The 15,393-nt window shown below is 32.7% G+C and overlaps 1 pseudogene; it reads left to right on the forward strand.

The window, feature by feature from the left end:
- The first annotated feature begins 11,821 nt into the window (after nucleotides 1-11,821).
- LOC150036173 (GDSL esterase/lipase At2g40250 pseudogene) lies at nucleotides 11,822-14,717 on the forward strand (annotated as a pseudogene).
- Nucleotides 14,718-15,393: the final 676 nt, after the last annotated feature.

Genomic DNA, 15,393 nt, shown 5'->3' on the forward strand with positions numbered 1-15,393 from the left:
CTCTATCACAATAAACTGTTTTAATTTGTTTCATTTTTTTTATAAGAGTTATAATTAAAAATGAAATTAGAAATTAAAATCAATAATTAAGAATTGCATGCAAACTTAGGTAAAATCATTTTTTTTAAATAGTTTTAAAATATGATTCACATAGACCTAAGATCACAAATTTCTAATGAGATTAGAAATTAATTTAATCTTTTTAATCAGTTTAGTAGGATTAAATTGGTTTTAATAAAAGATTAAGTTTGTAGAAAACGTATCTATAAGGAACCTTTTGTCCAAGGCTAGTTCTGTCTAGGCTGGGGTATTTAAGTTGACGGAAATGGAACACTCCTACATGGAAACTGACCTGAAAAGGTGAATTAGATAGATTTACTATAAGCATGCAATTGTTGATTAAAGTTTGTTAAAGTGTTTAAAGAACATTAATCAAAATTATTTAACTATCCAAAGTCAGTGTTACTTTTGACCAAACTTAAAAAATCACTTAGTAAAAATAATTAGCCTTATTTTTTCTAAGTTAAATAAACCTTAGATTATTAAAATACATAGTGGAAAAAAAAAAGATGTATATGATGTCAATTTTTCCACTTCGTTTCTCTTTTAATGTTCACATCGTGAGACTCATGCTTGGCTTGAGGTGCTTTAGGAGCGTCCCTCTTCATATGGTGTTTGCATGGGTCAATATCAAGGTGAATGGAGAGAGTATTTATAGTAAGTGGGAGAGGGATGTGTGTCAACTTGTCCTACGGTCTCCTTCATTGGTTTGCATTGTGAGATCTTATTGCACGACCTCGAGGTGCCTTCAGAGCGTCTCCCTTCGGATACTTTGTGCATTAGGCCAATATCAAGGCAAACTCCAAAAATGGGTAGGATCGCTATAGTTTTTTCGCCAATCGGTTTTTTCCTTCGGTTGGCTCATTGGGGCGGAACTCTAGGGTCTAAAATGAAGGGTCACACTTATGAGAAATTGTTAAGCTACTTAATGATTTCTTGATCAAATTAATGATGACCGATTGTTATAGGAACAAGAGTTATTCTGGTGTAATAATTGGTTGAGAGTGTCTCAGTTCAGTGAAAAGGAAACTGACTACCCTTTGGTGGCTTCTGTCCTAAATCAATGAAGCATCATTGTAAAATTAGATGTTATATGGGATTCAATTAGTTTTTGCTAAAATTGATTGGATGTTTTAGAGTTATGCTAAAATCTAATGTAGATCAATTTGTTTCTTTTCAACAAAAATTTCAAATTGTATTTTTCCGTTAGTTGCCTCTACTTATTTGATCGATTTTAATTATTCGATGTGGAAAAATTCAATTAAAATGTTTTTGTGATTAACAAACTTAACAACATCTTGACTGAGGATTGTCCTCAAGTCCCAACCCCTGATGCAACACGAAATATTCTTGATGTATACAAGATGTGGACAAAGGCTAATGAAAAGGCTCGAGTTTACATTTTGGCAAACATACGTGATGCCTTGGCCAAAAGTTTTAAAAGCTTGGTCACTGCACATCAGATCATACAATCAATGCAAAATTTGTTTGAACAAGAGTTCTCACAATTTAAGCAATGTGGGGTTGATGATGACGAAACCAATAATGTCAGCTCCTTAGATAAACTCCAATCCAGATTGAATGTCAAAGGACAAATAGAAAAAGCAAATGTTGCTAAATCTAGTGAAGTTAATCAACGAGGATTGTCCTCTAAGATGAAACTTGGAGTTTATAATATGAGTTATGGAGTTGATCCTACTACTCTCCAGAAAAGAAGAACTCTGAAGAAAATAAATCTGATTTATTTGTCTTGGAGACGTGCCTAGTAGAGAATGATGATTCCGCCTGGATAGTTGATTTATGAGCTACTAATCACATATGCTCTTCCTATCAGGGATTTAATTCTTGGAGATAATCAGTAGCTAAAGAGATGACTCTCAGAGTCGGTACTGGTGAGGTCGTTTTAGCTGTTGCTGTAGGCAGACTTAAGTTATTTTCGAACAGGAAACGATATATGTTATTAGATGATATATATGTAGTTCCTCATATCAAGATGAAATTAATTTCTATTTCTTTTCTGATTCAACAAAAGTATTCCCTATCTTTTTATGAAAATAAAGTGTTTATTTTTTAAAAATGGAATGGAACTAGGCATTGGTTCAATGGAAAGTAACTTATATGTACTAAGGTCGTTAGTTACAAAAGCCGTGCTAAATATTGAAATATTCAAAATGGCAACAACTATTAAAAGACCGAGAGTTTCTCCTAAAGAAAATGCCCATCTTTGACATCTAAGGTTAGGTCACATCAATCTCAATAGGATTAAGAGATTGGTGAAAAGTGGTCTTCTAAATGGTTTATAAAAAAACTCTTTACCTGTATGTGAGTCATGCCTTGAAGGCAAAAATAACAAAACGACCTTATACTGGAAAAGGTTATAGAGCCAAAGAAACCTTGGAGCTTATACATTTAAACCTCTGTGGTCCGATGAATGTAAAAGCAAGAGGACGATATGAATATTTCATCTTTCTCATAGATGATTATTCTAGATATGCGGATCTATACCTAATGCAACATAAGTCTGAAGCACTTGAAAAGTTCAAGAAGTATAAGACTAAAGTTGAAAACTTGTTAGATAAAAAGATAAAAACTCTATGATGTGATCGTGGTGGAGAGTATATGAACTTAAGATTCCAAAACTATGTGATAGAACATGGAATTATGTCTCAACTCTCAGCCCCCAGCACACCCTAACAGAATAGTGTATCGGAAAGGAGAAACAGAACTCTGTTGAACATGGTTTGGTCTATGATGAGCTATGCTAAACTTCCTGACTCGTTTTGGGGATATGCAGTAGAGACTATTGTTTATATTTTGAAAAAAGTTCCCTCCAAGAGTGTTTCTAAAACACCTTCAGAATTTGGGGATGTCCAACCCATGTGCTAATGGTAAACCCCAAAAAGTTGGAACCTCGTTCAAAAGTATGCCTATTTGTAGGCTACCCAAATTAAATGAAAGGTGGGTACTTTTTTTATCCAAATGAGAATAGAGTGTTTGTGTCAACAAACACTACCTTCTTGGAAGAAGACCACAAGAGGGATCATAAGCCACGAAGCAAAATTATTTTAAGTGAAATTTCTAATGAATCTATTGATACTTCAACAAGGGTTGTTGAAGGGGCTGATACATCAATAAAAGTTGTTGATGTGGGTTTGTCTAGTCATACACATTCATCTCAAGAGTTGAGATTGCCTTGACGTAGTGGGAGGGTTATGAACCCACCTGTAAGCTACATGGGTTTAACAGAAGCCCAAGACATCATAGTCGATGATGGTGTTGAGGATCCATTGTCTTATAAACAAACAGTGGAAGATGTTGACAAGGATGAATGGATTAAAGCCATGAATAAAAAAATGGAGTCTATGTACTTTAATTCTGTCTGGGAGCTTGTAGATCATCCTGATGGGGTAAAACCTATAGGTTGTAAATGGATCTACAAGAGAAAAAAGAGGTGTAGATGGAAAGGTACAGACCTTTAAAGCTAGACTTGTGGAAAATGGTTATACCCTATTTGAGGGAGTGAACTATAAACAAACTTTCTCACCTGTTGTCATGTTAAAGTCTATTAGAATTCTCTTGTCTATAGCCATATATTATGATTATAAAATATGGAAAATAGACGTTAAGACTACCTTTTTGAATGGTAATCTTGAAGAGACCATCTACATGAATCAACCAGAAGTATTCATTGAACAAAATAAAAAGCAAAAGGTTTGCAAGCTTAATTGATTCATTTATGGACTGAAACAAGCATTTCAATCTTGGAATATAAGATTTGATACTGGGATCAAATCTTATGACTTTGATCAGAATGTTGACGAGCCTTGTGTTTACAAGAAAATCATCAATAACTCAACAACTTTTCTCGTGCTACACGTGGATGATATCTTAGTCATTGGGAATAATATAGGTTTTCTGATTGATGTAAAGAAATGGTTAGCCACCAATTCCAAATGAAAGATTTGGGAGAGACGCAGTTTGTTCTAGGGATCCGATCATTAGGGATCGTAAGAACAAAAGGTTGGACTTGTCTCAGGCATCGTATATTGACAAGATGCTTGTCAGATATTCGATACACAATTCCAAAAAGGGGTTCATTACCTTTTAGGCATGGAATTGTATTGTCTAAGGAGTAGTTTTCTAAGACTCTTTAAGACGAATTCCCTATGCATCGGTTGTTGGTAGCCTTATGTATGCAATGTTATATATCAGACCTGACATTTGCTATGTAGTAGGGATAGTCAATCGATATCAATCCAATCCAGGATTAGATCACTGGATAGAGGTCAAAACAATCCTATAGTACCTTCGGAGAATGAGGGATTATATGCTTGTGTATGGAGATAAGGATTTGATCCTTATAGGATACACAAATTTTGACTTTCAGATTGATTGGGATTCTCGAAAATCCACATCAGGGTCAATGCTTACTCTGAATGGAGAAGCTACAGTTTGACAAAGCATCAAGTAAGGATGCATTGTAGACTCCATTATGGAAGCCAAATATGTAGCTGCTTGTGAAGCTGCTAAAGAGGCTGTTTGGCTTAAGAAGTTCCTTACTGATTTGGAAGTTATTCCAAATATATCTTTGCCCATCAAACTTTATTGTGATAATAGTGGTCCTGTGGCAAATCATAAGGAACCTAAGAGTCATAGAAGAGGCAAACACATAGGGTGAAAATATCACTTGATTCGAGAGATTGTGCATCGAGGTGACGTGATTGTCATGAAGATTGCTTCGGAGCACAATGTTGTTGATCCGTTTATAAAGGCTCTCATGGCTGAAGTGTTCGAGGGTAATCTAGAAAGTCTAGGTCTACAGGACATGCAACATTTTGTCTAGGACAAGTGGGAGATGTTACTGGGTATGCTCTAGTTTATTGTATTTTGTACTTTATTTGTATTGTACATCATAATCCCTAAGCTTTAGGACAAGTGGGAGATTGTTGGGATTGGTGTCCTAAATCTCTCTAGTATTCTCGTAGTTTGTAAACATTATATAAACAAATTTTTATTAATAAAATAACTAATAAAATTTTTGTTCGTATTTTCAACAACGTTTCCAATATGGCAACAACCACGTTGGCATTATTAAGCACCGAAAAACTTACTGGTGATAATTTCGCAACATGAAAACGCATGATCACGACGATCCTGATCATCGAGGATCTCATGTTCGCTCTCATGGAGGCTTGTCCTCCTATTCCAGCTTCTAATGCCGCTCGAAATGTTCGAGAGGCATACGAGCGATGGACAAGGGCAAATGAGAAGGCTCAAGCCTACATCTTGGCAAGTTTTTCTAAAGTCTTGGTCAAGAAACATGAGCATACACTTAATCCAATAAACTAAGATCTTAGGTTATTTTTATGTATAAATATGTATGTAGAGACCGAAGGAACTCGTTTATAAAGAGATCCATGAGCGGAAGCGGATCGTTCAAATTCCATTTAAATTGAAAACACAAAATTACAGTAAGCATACAGTTTATGCATTCTAATTAAAATTACAACATGTTTTTTAAACAAGAAATAGGATTCAAGAGATTATACTCTTGAAGAACACTTCTTTTCGTAAAGGCCCTATCGAACTATCAACAAAATCGAACACAACAACAAACTTGAAGACTTTTTTCAAGAATCTCACGAACCAAAAAGGAAGACACCACCACTTAAAACCTTTGGTATGCTCGGGGTGATATCCCAGGAGTTGTGGGTTCTGACTATTTTAGTAAGGAGAGATTATAAATAATATAAATAAATATGATAACCAACTTATCAATCATATTATATTTATAACCTATAGTTTTAATATTGCATCATATACAATATAAATTATAGTTCTTTTTCTCTATTTTATGGCACTTAATGTAAATCATACTTATATTAAATTTAACAACTATGAATCTCATTCATAAAAGATATATTTGAATCACATTCAAATATTTATTCTTCCAATTAAACTATAATGTATCAAATATATTATGTCAATTATATAATATATAATCGAATCACTTTAATTATATCATATATAATTAAATTCCCTTTTATTAATTTGAACAATTCAAATTAACCCAAAAACTGATTCTCAACTAAATCCTTTTGAGCTACCAAGGGGATCTTATGGACCTGTAGCTTGAAGCTCCAACGGTACGTGAATAATTAATTAAACTCTTTAATTATATTATTCATCATCCGTTAACTATCGGACACTCCACTAAAGACTGATAGCTGCACTCTTCACACTATAGATATATTTCTATGTCCATTGGATATAACCAATCAATAATACGATGACCATTCACAAATTGCTCGTAATTACAGCTGGGCCAAATTATCGTTTCCCCCTGTAGTTACATCTAACTTCTTAAGTACCACTGATCCCTCTAATGAACAATAGATCATAGTCCTATTATGACTAAACCCCTCTCAAGCCAAGAGAGGGTGTGGCGCCACATTATTCAAGACCCGGAATCAGCCCTTAAGGGAGCAATTTATCTACTTACCCTTGCTTTGGGGAAGGAGTGAATTCCATATTGTGTAACTGAGTTCTCAGCTCCCCAATCGGACGAATCCCGAAAATAGTAGGCTTGTTGAGTCGGTGATCTGGCCATTCTCACCCATACAAATCAAAAGACCGCCCTCATAGGGAGAAGTTCACAACTCATTCAGGATTAAGGTCATGTTACCTATGGTCATTCTAGTGAAATGAAAGTCTTTATTATGAATGGTGTTATATAATGAGATTAAATATTTTGTGGTTCGGTCTTATACAAACTTCTTTGTATAGAATATCCCCGCTTGCATGTCTAATATATGAATGATCAGAATCAGATAATTTGTAGCACTTTACAACAATTGTAACACCTACAAAGCGGGCCATATTCGTAGTGTCACCAAGATAAGATATCCAGCCTTACTCAAATACTACAGATCATTTAGGTTATCACCTAAACATGATCCACCTGTATGTCTCCACATAATGTTTAAGTTATAACGATAACCATGGATGTTAGTTTATTGGTGTGTGGTTAATGCAACTAAAATATCACATATTTCATAGACAAAGTGAATAAAATATCATATATTATAAATCACTTACAAGTTTGTTCATATAAGGTTTACAAACTATAAAACCTTACGAGATTTAGGGCATCAACCCCAACAGAGATATACAGGTAGATTATGTTTAAATGATAACCTAAACGGTCTGTAGTGGATGGATAAGGTTGGGTACCTTATCCTAATAAATCTATAGATACAACAATAATCTTGGATGTTAGTTTATTGGTTTGTGGTTAATACAACTACAATATCACATATTTCATAGACAAAGTGAATAAAATATCATATATTATAAATCACTTACAAGTATGTCCATACAAGGTTTACAAACTATAGAACCTTACGAGATTTAGGGCATCAACCTCGACAGAGACATACGGGTGGATAATGTTTAAATGATAACCTAAACGGTCTGTAGTAGATGGATAAGGTTGGGTACCTTATCCTAATAAATCTATAGATACAACAATAATCTTGGATGTTAGTTTATTGGTTTGTGGTTAATACAACTACAATATCACATATTTCATAGACAAAGTGAATAAAATATCATATATTATAAATCACTTACAAGTATGTTCATACAAGGTTTACAAACTATAGAACCTTACGAGATTTAGGGCATCAACCTCGACAGAGACATACGGGTGGATAATGTTTAAATGATAACCTAAACGGTCTGTAGTAGATGGATAAGGTTGGGTACCTTATCCTGATGAATCTATGGATACAATGATAACCTTAGATGTTAATTTATTAGTTTGTGGTTAATGCAACTAAAATATCACATATTTCATAGACAAAGTGAATAAAAATTATATATTCTAAATCATTTACAAGTTTATTCATACAAGGTTTACAACTATAGGACCCTACGAGATTTAGGGCATCAACCCCAACAGAGACATATGGGTGGATAATGTTTAAATGATAACCTAAACGGTCTGTAGTAGATGGATAAGATTGGGTACCTTATCCTGATGAATCTATGGATACAATGATAACCTTAGATGTTAATTTATTAGTTTGTGGTTAATGCAACTAAAATATCACATATTTCATAGACAAAGTGAATAAAAATTATATATTCTAAATCATTTACAAGTTTATTCATACAAGGTTTACAACTATAGGACCCTACGAGATTTAGGGCATCAACCCCAACAGAGACATATGGGTGGATAATGTTTAAATGATAACCTAAACGGTCTGTAGTAGATGGATAAGATTGGGTACCTTATCCTGATGAATCTATGGATACAATGATAACCTTAGATGTTAATTTATTAGTTTGTGGTTAATGCAACTAAAATATCACATATTTCATAGACAAAGTGAATAAAAATCATATATTCTAAATCATTTACAAGTTTATTCATACAAGGTTTACAAACTTATAGGACCTTACGAGATTTAGGGCATCAACCCCAATAGAGACATATGGGTGGATAATGTTTAAATGATAATCTAAACGGTCTGTAGTAGATGGATAAAGTTGGGTACCACCTTATCCTGATGAATCTATAGATAAAACCCGCTATGTAGATGTTACAAGTATTGTAAAATGCTATAAATGATTTGATCATGATCATTCATGTATTAGACATGCAAGCGGGGATATTCTATATAAAGGAGTTTGTAAAATACCGGACCACAAAATGACTAGTCTCATTATATAACGTCAATAATAATAGAGACTTACATTTCACTAGAATGACATAGGTAACATGACCTGAATCCTGAGTGGATTGTGAATTCCTGCCTATGAAGGTTGTCCTTTGATTTGTATGGGTGAGAGTGGCTAGATTGCTGACTCAATATGCATTTCATTTTGGGGATTCATTTGATTGAGGACTTGGGAATATAGCTACACAAGACGAAATTCATTCCTTTCCTAATGCTGGGGTAAATAGATAAATTGTTCCCTTAAGGGCTGATTTTGGGGTTTGAACATTGTGGTCACACCCTCTCTTGGCCCGAGAAGAACTTGGTCATAATTAGACTATGACTTATTATTTATTAGAGGGATCGGTGGTACTTAAGATGTTAGATGTAACTACCAGGGGTAAAACGGTAATTTTTGCCCAACTGTACTTACGAGCGATTTGTGAAGGATCATCGCACTGTTGATTGGTTATATTCACAGAAGTATATCTATAGTGAGAAGAGTACATGACTGACAGTTAATGGATGCTGGGTAATTTAATTAATTATCTAAGTACCAGAGCTTCGATCTACAGGTCCATAAAGTCTCTCTATAGCTCAACATAGATTATTGAGAATTAATTTTGGTTTAATTTGAATTGTTCAAATTAATTGAGTGAATTAACTATGATATAATTAATATAATGTATTTGATACATTATAATGTTTATTTTGAGAGGAATTAAATATTTGAATGTGATTTAAATACTACTTGTATGGATGAGATTCATATAAATAAATTTACTATAAAAGTGATTTATACTAAACACCATGAATGGCTAAGAGAAATAAAAACCATAGGTTATATTATATTTGATACAATATAAAAAATGATAGGTTATGTGTTATATTTGATATAACATATGGTATAATATATATATATCTATTATATAATAAAGTGATTATTATATAATTATATATTTTTTAATTAAATTAAAATAGTTTTAATTTAATAAAGGAGGGAGTTATGGGTAGTTCGTTTTCTTTAGTCTTCTTCCCCTTATCTCTGAAGGCTAGGATTCTCTCTGTAATTTACTCCCAAAGAACATACAGAGAAGAAAAATAGTTTTTCTTCTCCCTCTCAAAATCCTTTCCCTCTTCCCAAATTCTTAGCAGAGCTCATCATTCCTACTTATTCTCATATCCTAAGGAGAATACATGAGGGTCTCTTGTGGTGGCGGCCATATGAGATTTCAGTTTTTGGAGATCAAGTTCCAGATGGAGAGTTCGTGAACGAATCGAGAGAATACGTGAAGAAGTTGCTCTTCAAGGGTAAGGTTTTAATTCTTTCCTAATTCCTTCTAGAGAAGCATGCTGTAATTTTCTTGTTTAAATGCATAATTATGTTTTGTAAATTTTGATTATGTGTAAAAATCGAAATTTGGACGATCTTGCTTTTGCTGCTAAATTTCATCGTTCCTTCAAATTCATCATCAACAATATTTTAAAGTGTCTGTACCTCCTCATGGGCAATGTCCACAAAGAAGAACACCGTGTCACTGACTTGTAATTCAAATCTTTTTGTTCATATGAACTTTTATCGTAAAATAAATGAACTAATGAAATTACATTTAATCTTGAGAGACATTAAGTCTAATCAATGAAACTAATGAAACAAAAAAGAAAAAAGAAAAAAGAAAAAAGAAAAAAAAAGTTCATTTAAGATAAAAAGAGGGAAAAAAAATCTAACTCATGGACGGAGTCCACAATTATGGTTTTCACTCATGGACCCGGTCCACAAGTATTATGACAAGGCAGCCGTCTATCGGTCACTAGATTAATGAAACTCGTGTACATTAAAACAACCTTATTTTCGTCAAAAGTTTCTTCTTTAGCCACTTTATTTTTGAATTTTTTTCAGGTATCTTATTTTTATCATTAGTTTTAAAGACTACATCATACTTGAACTTAATCTAATGTTTTAATTTAAACATTATTTTTTCTCTTACTCTAGAAAACTTGAAAAACATATTATATATTTTAAAATTTAAAATCTAAACTTTCATTATAATCTACTTTTAATTGTTTGAATATTCTCTAAATAGAAAATGGAAATGAAAAAGATTAGGTTGTGCATTTGTTTTATAATTTAAAAAATTAAGTTTTTAAATAATCTTTAAATTTTAGTTAGGAATCCAAATGCTTATTTAGAAAATGAAAACCAATATTAAAAGTGGTGAAAGAAAAACCATAAGTTTGGTTTTTATAAATATACTCATAAAAACTACATTTTAATATGTGAATTGATGAGATCTAATCTCATATTTCAAGACAAATTCATGTCGACTGAATTATACTTATGTTTACTATTTTAATTTTTTTGTCGTTTAGTTATTTTCTTTTTTTAAGGATTATGTTGGTATGAATTTCAAAATCTAAGTTTTTAAAAATAATTCTGACTTGATTTTTTAAAATGTTAAAAAAATAAACCAAGAAAATTATGAGGGAAAGAAATAGAGTATAAGCTTTTATTTTGAAAAAAAAAAAATAGTTATTAAACATGCCCTTGAAATCTTTTAAAAGATTTAAAAGCTTATTATAAACTACTTCCAAATTTGTTAGGTTATCCACTCTACCACATTTTGAAAGTTTTGAAAAAAAAGAGTAGTTTTTAAAATTTTGTTTCCTTTCTTCTAATTACCTATAATTAAAAACACAAATTTTTGTTTATGAATATAAAAGTTACAGTAAACAAAATTTGAGAAAAACAAACCTGAAATCAAAATTTTTAGAAACAAAATCATTATAAAAAAACAGGGCAAATTGTTAATAAATCTGTTTTTCTTTTAAATTTTTTTTATTGCTTTAAGGCTGTTTATTTATTAAAAAAAAAAAAAAAAATCAAATTCAAGGGTTAAACTAAAAATTTTAAAGTTCACAAAGTATAATAATGAAGACTAATTAACCCTAATTTATCAATATCAACACTCTCTCTCACAATCTTTCCTAGTTAAGATCTTCTTCTTCAACCAAATCATTAACAGAGAAAACAAATTAATCAACAATGTCACATAGAAATGCCGTCGTTTTGGCCCTCTCCATAACTATTCTATTCCAAATCCCCTTCCCAGCCACAGCTCCATGGCCGTCACCGTCACCGTCATCGCCACCGTCATCTCAAATTCGAGCGATATTCGCCTTTGGAGACTCCACAGTCGATCCAGGAAACAACAACCACATCGCCACGCTCCTCCGCGCCGACCACCTCCCGTACGGCCGAGCCTTACCAGACCACGTGGCCTCCGGCCGATTCTCCGATGGAAAATTAACCACCGATTACATATCCTCCACCCTCGGACTCTACGACCTCTTGCCAGCGTACCTAGACTCGTCTCTCACCGACATCGACCTACTCGGCGGAGTGAGCTTTGGGTCGGCCGGGACCGGGCTGGACGAAGTGACGGCGAATTTGTCGAATGTTTTGGACTTAGAGAGTCAATTGAATTACTTTGAGGAAGCGATGGTGAGGATTAAGAAGATGGTGGGGGAAAGAAAGGGAGAAGAAATGGTGAAGAAAGGTTTGTTTGTGATTAGTGTGGGGACGAATGATTTGTTGTATAATCTTTATATGTTGCCGACGAGAATGCTGCAGTTTTCTGTTTCTGGCTACCATGATTTCTTGCTTCAAAAGCTTCGATCCGTCGTTCAGGTGATTTTTAATTTAATTTGTTGCATTCAATTTTAAACCTAATTTTGTGTGATTCCATTCAATTTAGGTTAATTTTGATTTTATGAAAAATACTTGTAGGTTTCAAAATATTACACTTAGTTTTATTTTTTTTTTAGTTTATTAAGTTTCAAAATATTTTGAATTTTGTTTCAATTTGGTCTCATATATTTTTCACTAAATAATGTTTTTAGGGTTAATTTATTAAATAATTTAAAAGAATTAAAAGAATTGTAATTAATGAAGTTTCCTTACTTTTCGTCACTATCAAAATTATTTATATAAAAGAAAATTGAGGTTAAAAGAGTCAATCTTGAAATCCTATGGGCCAAATTAAACAAAAAAAACAAATCTCAAAGGTAAAATTATAAAATTTTGAAACTTGATTAAATTGAAATTAAACTCAAAATTTAAGGGCTGAAGTATAAAATTTTAAAACATAGGAACCAAAAGAAAACTAGGCACAAAACCTAGTACCTTGTGTCAGAATTGACGCCCACACCGGATATGGACCGAACTGTCTCACAACGTTCTAAGCTGAACAATGGTTTTTTTGTGTTGTCAAAGAGTTGAACAATGAAAATAGATGGCAAATGCCTTCCAATATCTTGATTTCGAATGCCAATGCATTGTGGGGATCGCAACGTCGTAAGACCATATATGGGGGTTGACACATGTCCAGTACCGAAAACATGATTGATATCGATCTATTATGTACCTCTGCACTATTTTGTAATTATGATGCTTTTACTATTTTCTCAATTAGAGACTTTTCTAGTCTCTCAATGAAGCTCTTACATATGTTTTCTTTTGAAAAAAAGGTATATTTTCCCCTGAAAACTAAAAAAGATTCAAACTTAAATATTGAAAACGAAAACCCTAATTTTGAAGAATCTCTAGAAAGTAGACATTTTGAAGAGCAACTCATGAAACTTAATTAATTTTCTGAAAATTCTCAAATATATTTATGAGAATAATGAAAATTATTGTAGAGGCTTTACAAGAAAGGAGCAAGAAAGATGGTAGTGGTGGGAGTTCCACCAATTGGGTGTCTTCCATTGCAAGTGACAATGGGAAGCTTAATTCCAAGTGATCACATGATGCAGCGCCTTTGCAACAAGAAGCAAAACAATGACTGCCAAGCTTACAACAAGAAGCTCAAAGCTCTTACCTTTAAGCTTCAAGCAAGCTTGGTGGGAGCTAAAGTGGTGTATCTTGATGTTTATGGCCCTATCATGGACATGGTAGCTAATCCTTCTAAATATGGTAAGAAACTTCAAGAAACCCCTTCTTTTCTCTTTTAAGCATGATTTTTTTGTGTCAAGTTCTAAAAATTCCTTTTCCCCCTTTTAGGTTAAATTACTAATTAAACCTTGAACTTGTCATTTATCTTTCATACACATTTCTTATATTACTACCTTGAAACAAAAATTCTTCAAAATGTTGGATGTAAAGTTAATGTGGCAAAACCTGTTGTATCATACGTATAGTCGTATAATGTGTTGTGAATTGGGAAAAACTTGCTTGAATTAAAAAAAACAATACTTGAGTACTAACTACCAAGGTTGTAACAAACTGTGATCGAACAACTAGATGGATGACAAAAGGATGACAGAGTCCAAGATAAAAATGAAAGAAACGTCCAAAAGCATCTTATTGTTTTTAATAGGAGTTATAGAGCAAAATTGGCCAAATTGGTCAAATTGGATAGACAATGGAGAAGAAAATTATGTCGATCATGGAGCAACAAGAAGGCTTTCAATCTAGGTTTTGCCATATGTTGACTTTTCATTCAAACATTCAAAGATTTTTTTGCTTAAAAGGTAGTTCTGAAACAAGTATAAAAAAGTCAAGGATAGTATTGAATCTTTTGAAAGAACAAAGGTAGTTAGAAAAAAATTAGGTCAAGTTGAAACGACGTATATTTTATAATTTAGTATTTTCTTATAATAAGCTGCAATATATTGTATCTCATATTGATTTTAATTACTTTATTTGTAATTTGGTTTTTTGTTTTTTTGTGTAAAATGGTAGGTTTTGAGGAAACAAGTAAAGGGTGCTGTGGAAGTGGGTTAATGGAGATGGGTCCAATGTGCAATTTTCTATCTCCCATATGTTATGATGCTTCTAAATTCATATTCTGGGATGCTGTTCATCTTACACAAGCTGCTTATTCCATTCTTGCCAATCAATCTGCAGCCACCTTACTCCCCCACTTTTCTTAATTTTTTATTTAGTTTTAATTTTCTTTTTCATTTTTTAAAATTGTTTCTCAAAAATTTTCCTTCTTTCTCCATTACTCTTTTTTTTTAGGGTTTATCTCTGCTACTGATTTTGATTCAGCTTTTTTGCCATACCATAGTTTAATAAAAGGTATGTTTTAAATGGAAATTCCTTACTACTGTTGCTCTTGAGTTATATGCATATATGCATATTATGCATTAGTTTGATAATAAGTTTTGATGCATTGTCTATTGAGTTTCTAAAAACATTATAAAAATTTTGGCAACATAACTATATATTGCTTAGGTTTTATTTAAATGATGATTTGACACCTATTTGGTTTTATATTTTGTAAGATTAAACATATGGTCAAGGGTGAAAATAATGCGGGTCATAAAAACAACTTAGGCCACCTTTATTCAAGGTGAAAGGTAATCCATCCATGGTAATGTAAAAAGTGGGTCATAATTGATAACTTTTATTGTTATTTACCTACTTTTCATAATCGTAATGAGTTGTGGGACCCACCTTAGAATCTGTAATCGTGCAATCTAATTGAGAAATGAAGAGTACTCAATCTGATTATGGTTGAAAATTACGTTACATTTAGGGTCAAATAGTAACGGTAAAGATAGTGACAGATTCATAATTTAGATAAAATTCCCTTCACGATTGGAT

This window comes from Benincasa hispida, chromosome 5, assembly GCF_027475165.1.
Source record: "Benincasa hispida cultivar pf3 chromosome 5, pf3_genome.v1.1, whole genome shotgun sequence".
Classification (NCBI taxonomy): domain Eukaryota; kingdom Viridiplantae; phylum Streptophyta; class Magnoliopsida; order Cucurbitales; family Cucurbitaceae; genus Benincasa; species Benincasa hispida.